Source organism: Crocuta crocuta, unplaced genomic scaffold (assembly GCF_008692635.1).
Source record: "Crocuta crocuta isolate KB4526 unplaced genomic scaffold, BGI_CrCroc_1.0 scaffold152, whole genome shotgun sequence".
Classification (NCBI taxonomy): Eukaryota; Metazoa; Chordata; class Mammalia; order Carnivora; family Hyaenidae; genus Crocuta; species Crocuta crocuta.
In genome coordinates this window covers 595,565-603,279 of record NW_027528798.1, presented here as the reverse complement: position 1 = coordinate 603,279, position 7,715 = coordinate 595,565, and positions in this window count along the sequence as shown.

Genomic DNA, 7,715 nt, shown 5'->3' with positions numbered 1-7,715 from the left:
GGTCATGATCCTGCCACTCATGAGATCAAGCCCCACAATGGGCTCCTTGCTGACAGCATAGAGCCTGCATGGGATTCTCTCTCCTTCTCTCTCTGCGCCTCCCTGCTTGTGCTTTTTCTCTCTCAAAGTAGATAAATTAAAAAAAAAATATTTCCGAATAGCTGGTTCTGATATTCTTTCACTGATAATCCTAGTGACATGGGTTTTGTTTATTCCTCTCATTATTGGAGTCCCTTCGTCCCAGCCACCAAAGCTATAAATAGATGAGGGAGGCAGAGGGATGCTGTCTTTTCCTATCAACTTCTGCTAATTTCCCTCTGATAATTGACTTCTAAAGGGAGCATGGGAAATAGAATTTTAAAAAGAAAAAAAAAAAAACGGTTGACTTTCTAACGATTTCACCTTGCAAAGGGTCCCCTTTGATTTAGAACATACCTAACATCCCTATCAAGAGACCTGATCTGAGACTTGTAGCGAAAGTTGGAACATGGTCAGGTGTACTTGTTTTCTTCCCAGGCGAGAGGAGTTGACACAGAGCCAGAGTGATCTATGGAAGGACTGGTATGGGGAGAGGGGGAGGAGGGCTGCACATTTAGAAATACTCCCTCTCCCTCAACAGAAATGGTTATGTCTCCTGAAATTATCTGATGGAGGGAGAATTGGTGACATTTAATGTTCATAAATAATGTAAGTACCCCATTTCAGGTTGGCAGTACAGTTGCTAGCTCTCAGAATGATTTTGGTATCATCAACCTAATCTCAGGACTTTGTTTCTATTGTTTCTTCTTTCAAAGGGAATGGTAAAATGAAAAAGCTACCGACCAGTGAGCTTTTGTTGGGAAAACCCAGTGGAAGATAGAAAAGACAAGGGCTTGAAAAAGCTGTACTCTCATGAGGCCTCTGCTTATTAATGGAATGATAATGAGTCCACTGGTGCCCAGCCTGAACTATTGGATCTAAGAAAAGGGATATTTGTCACTCTTGTAAAGAATGAAAGGGTACAGAAATGCATAATAATGTTATCACTTGTTTGTAGACATTGAATGATTATATCTCAAACAGAATACAGGTGGCAGAGATTGTTTTAAAAAGCCTCCTGGGATTAAAATGACAAAGAGACACCTCCCATAGCATTCCACATTAGCAGCAAATAGAATAAACATAACATTATATTCATTTTTCTTATTCATTACTGTTTTAAAATTGGAAACCTACTTTCTCTGTTTAAATAGAAGCTTATTCAAATTGAATGTAAATAGAGATCAACTTTTTTAAAGTCCAACTTCTGCCCTGTTTCTCCTAGAATATTCATAAATGCAAAGGAGAGTGAATAGTACAGTAATGAAATGTAAGCATTTTTCAAAGCCACAGACCATAAAGATATTGAGATTCTTTTTATTCTTCTTTAAAAGTTGCTGAAAGGAATCAGCTCACCTAATATGCTAATCTACTAATTCTAAAAGTGTTTTGAAACTGATATTCAAATCCTAGGAGCAGCTATCAAATAAATTAAATCCATATTACAGTATCTGGTTCTTCAGATCCATTGCTCATTTTAAAAATGGATTTTGAAATACAGAATTTCTACTATCACTGACTTTGGGAGACTTTGGAACTGTGGACCCTTTCTGAGCTAACAAAAGCTAATGAAAATAATATCCTGGTAAAAAGATCACTTTATCCTTAAGAAAAAGTATTTTTTATAAGCTCAATCCTTTCATGTTGCAACTTCAGATAGGAATAGGGGACCTGGAAATTTAGAGTCCTAACTATCTCTTAAAAATATTAAAAAGAATAAGGCCCCCACTATGGACACTCCTAGTAATAAGTCGGAACTTCTGGATTAATTTGGAAGGAACTTTAGACTTCATTTCCGAGCAGGCCATTCATCCCAAATGCTGTTGGTGATTGGGTGATAGAAATGGAAGGAATAAATATTTCTTCATAATGGATATAAAAGTCACAAACATTGATTAAAAAGTGAAGTGTACTATCTCTCCCAAAGTGCATTAGCCCATCTTTTAAACCTAAGACTCAAAAGGAAAACATAAGCCATGCTCAGACTCCAGGTACCCTAGGAATCCTCTCTCCCAAAGGTTGTGTGCCTTGACCCAAGATTGATAGAAGTAGGCTCTGTTACCATTTTTCATGAGCGAGCAGTTCCTGCTGTGCATGTGGGCTAGAGAAGGGTGTGTGTTAGTGAGAAAACAAGCTGGGGAGGGAACATGTGGTCTTCCATGACCTTTGAGATTCCAGGCAACTTGGACACTGAAAAACTGCTTTCCAAATCATATTGTGCCAGGTAGAAAATAAAGCTAATGTTCAGAATGTCAGAATCTCTGCATTTTTTTCCAAGAGGTTAGGACACCTGGGAGAGTATTTCACTGCACAGACAGATGAAATCAAATTTCATCTTGGTTTTGAGAAAGCATCAAAGAGTGTGGTATTGAGGCATATCAGTCACTGCTGTTTGGAGCCCCTTTGGAGGTAGAAAAGTCTGGAAGGCCTTTGTGTCTGCTCACTTCTCCTTGGTGTCATCTTGCACAGTTCGACAGATTTTGGTTTTAGTGACTAGTCATATGTGTAAGTTGCCAAATAGAGTAAGGTTCTCTGGCTGAAAACAAACAAAAAAAAGCACTTCAAAATCACAAAACTAAATGCCAGGATGTGTCACTTTGTCTCCCATCCTGGGTTGCAGGTGTTGTGAAGCTCCAAGCAGGTGAGCAGTATGTAAATAATAAACAGAACCAATAAGAGATATGTAGATTAGATTATATTAGATTAGATGAGATGAGATTAGATGAGATGATTAGATGAGATAGATATAGTAGGAATCTCCTTTGTCAGTTTTGGAGATCAAGAAGCCCCACAATCTACCATCTCTCCGCTGGAGAACTAGGAAAGCTGGTGGTATAATTCCATCTGTCCAAAGATCTGAAAGCCCCGCTTGAGAACCCAGAGCTCTGACATCTGGGGACAGGAGAAGATGGCCACCTCAGCCCAAGAAGGGAGAATGAATTTGCCCTTCTTTTGCCTTTTTGTTATATTACGACCCCAAAGGATTGAATGATGCCCACCTACATTAGTGAAGGCAGGTATCTTTACTCAGTCTACTGAATCACAAGTAAATCTCTTCTTGAGATTGCCTCACAGACACATCTAGAAATAGTGTTTACCAGCTATATCCGGATGTTGTTCCAGTCAGGTTGGCACATAAAATTAACCATCACAATCCTTAACAAAATAAAGAAGAAAAGAGGAAAAATAATAAAAGGAAAAGGAGAATCTTGCCTAATATTTGTTTCTTTCACCATACACGCAAATGCGTTCATTGTTTTTTTTTCTTTTTTTAATGTATATTTTATTTATTTATTTTTGAGAGAGAAAGAGAGAGGGAGAGAGAGAGACAGAGAGCAAGTGGGGAAGGGGCAGAAAGAGAGAGAGAGACCCAGAGTTGGAAGCAGGCTCTGGGCTCTGAGCTGTCATCACAGAGCCCAACAGAGGGCTCGAACCCATGAACTGTGAGATCATGACCTGAGCTGAAGTCGGACGCTTAACTGACTGAACCACCCAGGCACCCCTTATTGAACTTTTCTGTACAGGAAATGAAATGTGCTAAAGCCCCTCAGTATTAAGAGTAGCTCTGCTTTTCCTTTCATTCCCTTCTTTCCATTTTTAGTTTTTCCTTTTCTTTCTTCTATTCTCCATCATTTTTGCCTTCAGTTTCCCTCTACTTTTTCCTTTAAGACACATCGTATTAAATTTAATCTGTTAAACAAGTCTTTATAAGCTTTGGGGTTGTCTGTTTATGAGTTTACTATTATTATTTTTATGAAACTATTAGACAAAGATGAGGATATAAAGTTATTAAATCTGCATACAAATGCCAATTTTCCCCACTGTGCTCTGTTATCTGGTTCAAATTACTTTTTCTTCCTGAGATTCAGTTTCCTTATATGTAGTCAGAAATATCTGCCCTGGTCTCTTCCTGGCAAGCTGTCCTAGATACTCACACAATTTATTCCACTTATATAGCAGCTACATAATAACAGGAAGTTTATATAACTGGTTTACCACTTGCATTACATATCTAATGCTGTATAACAAATTACTTCCAAATTCAGTGGTCTGAAACAGCATTTTTTTTTTTTATCAGAGCTTCTGTGGGCCAGAAATCCAGGCACACTTTACCTGGGTCCTTTGCTTCACTCATTTGTAATGATGCAATCAGACGTTTCATCTGAAGTCTCAACCAGGGAAAAATCCTCCAAACTCACCAAGTGGCTATTAGCAGGATTAGTTCATTTGTAGATTGTTGGTTTGAGGGTCTCAGTTTCTCACAAGTTGTTGATCAGAGGCAGTTCTTGTGAGGGCCACTGTGTAGATCAGCTCACAATATGACAGCTTATTTCATAAGAATAAGCATGCAAGGTAAACCAAAGAGAGATTTCTAGCAAAACAAAACTCTGTCTTTTTAACCTAATCTCAGAAGAGATAGTTCATCTCTTGTGTTGTATTTGGTTGGGGCCATTTACTAGGTCCAGCAAATACTTGGAGGGCAAAAAGGATTACATGGAGTGAATGCCAGGGGGTGGCATTGCAGAGAACTGTGTCAGGAGGTGTCTATCATGCCCTAAATGCAAAAGAAGAGACAAATCAGAATCTGTACTCATTAAATATTAGCTAAATAGAAAGTCTAACAATTCCTAGAAGAGGAAATATACCTATGAAACCAAAATCTAATATTCCTAGTAAGCTGCTTTGAGATCCAGATATCTTTCAAAAATCCTGTGGACTCTTTTGTTGACATTAGGCCAATTCTGTCTATCTTCCTGTGAACAGGACTTGTGTGTTCACACGTTTACTATTGAAGCATTAAGGAAGCATTTTCACTATGGTTAATTCATCACAGGTATAGTCATTTCTTGAAAGCATAGCACTTATTCAAAATTGCTTGATTTTTTTTGTATTTTAGAGAAAGTATCATATCTGTTATCCACACAATGTGTGATTTAAGTTCTACACTAGACATCCAAGCAACTATTATTCCTATGCTATAAGAACATGGAGACTCAAATATGTTAGTTGAATGTGGCTAAATCCAAGACTTTCACAATCTTGTTCAATCAATGATAATTTCCTTTTTTCTGATATTTAGCTATGGACCTACAAGATGTTAACATTTGGGAAAAATGGGTGAAGGGTATATAGAAGATCTTTGTAATATCTCTGCAGTATTTTTGGAATTCTGAGATTATTTCAATATGAAAAGTTTAAAAATAAAAATAAATAAAATATTTATTTTCCTCCCTCCAAAAAATCATTCCTTTCCATGGTTGCCCCATAGAACATGGTATATGGGCTTGAGCCTGGCACAGAAGACCCACAAAAGAAAGTCTCTGCAGAACTTTCTGGTCCTTCCTCACCCACTCCATCAGACATCGCTGTCCAATTACTTGCAGTTGGCATCATATGCCATACATCCTTGATGCTGCACTCTTCTTTCTGGTCAGAATTTGCTCCCCATCATGGAGTAAACTCTTACTCATCTCTCAACTACATACAGATCATGGTCCTCCTGCCCTAGAAAGTTCTTTCAGATCATTGCAGGCAGAATTGAGCCTTTACTACTAGATCTACCTCACCATTTGCTCTTTCTTTCATTAAGGGTAAATATATCTGACATAAATCTTTATAATCATGCTTCACCACAAAACTATATGACTGTCACCAAAGCAAAAATCATACTCTTTTTTTTTTTTTTTTTTTCCTCCCTCGGACACACAACTCTTGTAGCATATGACATGATAGATAAATGTCATAATGAATGGGCTTCAAGATACCAATCAGTAAAATGAAGTTTAAACTTAGGGATATTTATTACTTACTACATATCTAGGATTTATATGAGTATTAATTCACCAAATGACTCAGCGAGGTAGGTGCTATTGTAATCTCTACAGATGAGATCACATAATTAAAAAGGAATGCAGTGGGGTTTTGGACCTATATTATCAAATAAGGGACATCATATTACCTAATCATATCACCATCTATAAAATCACCTCTAACACAACCTTCAATTTTCCTGGTCTTACCATTTATTAGAACTCTACAACTATCATCTGTCATAAAGTCCCCTGGTTACATGTGTTTTAGAAAGAGATAAACAATGCCATCATTTCTGTTTTTCATCTAACTGCATATTTTTCAAAATGATAAACCTATTTCAAATGTTGCCAAGAATAAAAGGTTTTAGGCATAAAGCATGCATTCCTATTCTTCATAATCATAAAAATAGTTATTTGGTTGTTCTTTTCCTTCACCAGATCTGCTTTTCTTCCCCCTAAGCTCTTAACATTAGAGGGTAACCTTAAGTGAATGACATTTTCAAGTGCTTTATATTCTGGGTCTTAGGATCAGATGTTGCCATTTTCAGAGACAGCTGTAGCTCTACTCACAAAAGGCCAAGTATCTTATAAAAGAAGGAGTCATTGTAAAGTAAGCTGTTCAAAGCCATATGCCTGATTCTCTTCAGGTGAAATAGGAACAGACCCTATTCAGGCACCTTTCCAGGTTGGGGGCTGCTTACTTGCTGGTTCTACTCAAGAAATCATTTCCTTTAAGTCCACTTATTGTGCATTTTCTCTGTATGGGATACCGTGTTGAGAAGGAGATTTACAAACATAATGTGACAGCCTGCCCTTTGTCCCTTAGGACTTTGGTAATCTTATGAAAGAGCTTAAATTTCACACAATTCTTTTGATTTCAGAAACTTCTCTTTGCTCTAATTGCACAGCAGTTCTTATTACATTTTTTGTTCATTTTCTCTTCTGTCTCTTCCATTAGTTATGCCTCAATAGGAGCACCTGTTCTACTTGTTCAGCTTGATCTTCCCTTCTCATCTTAAGCGCGGAGTTCTGCACCATTTCTTGACCCTATTCTGTGCCCCACGCTGGTATACTGGAGCAGGCTGTGAAGTTTATTTCAAGTACTCAATGTGTGTACAGCACATACACATAGACACACAATTGGTTTTAGCTTTTTAAACCTAAGAAGATTCATTGTACCACTCTTTGTGGTACAACAAAAAAAATTTTTGTTGTTGTTTTTATCAAGACATAGCATGAGCTTTCAGCTGAAGGAGATGTTAGAGATTTTAGAAACACAGAAGCAGAACAGATATGTAACTTCCTCTTTAATACTATGTTCCTTGGCAATATTAGCTCACCACTTTATGCCTTATATACTTGAATGTCAAGGATAGTTGGTTGCAATGGCCCACAGCCAATCAAGAATTTATTACCGCCATCTGTACTAACAAAGGGACTGTAAAACAAAAGAGTGAGTATGGTCCATACTGAGTGACAGGCTTCTAGGTCTGGAGCAATCATATAATCAACCCAAAGGTAATGCTTGAATCCTAATGGACATGCCACAATCAGAGATCCGTATCTTGAGGTCTCTCTCACTGTGTATGTGGAAAGGGTGTGGCCTTGGCAGTTGTGCAGCTATACAGGTGGAAGGAAGTGTCCACCCACATGGTTATACAAAGAGGTTAAGTCACATCTCAATGTGGGCCACAGTCTTATGGTTGTTCAGTCAAGAAGTGTTGTACTGGCCAAGAGAAATCCTTCTGGAAACAGGTGCATATAACTACATCCTCGGCTGATTTTTACACAGCAGTTTCTGAATGCTTATTGAAGAGAGAGCGT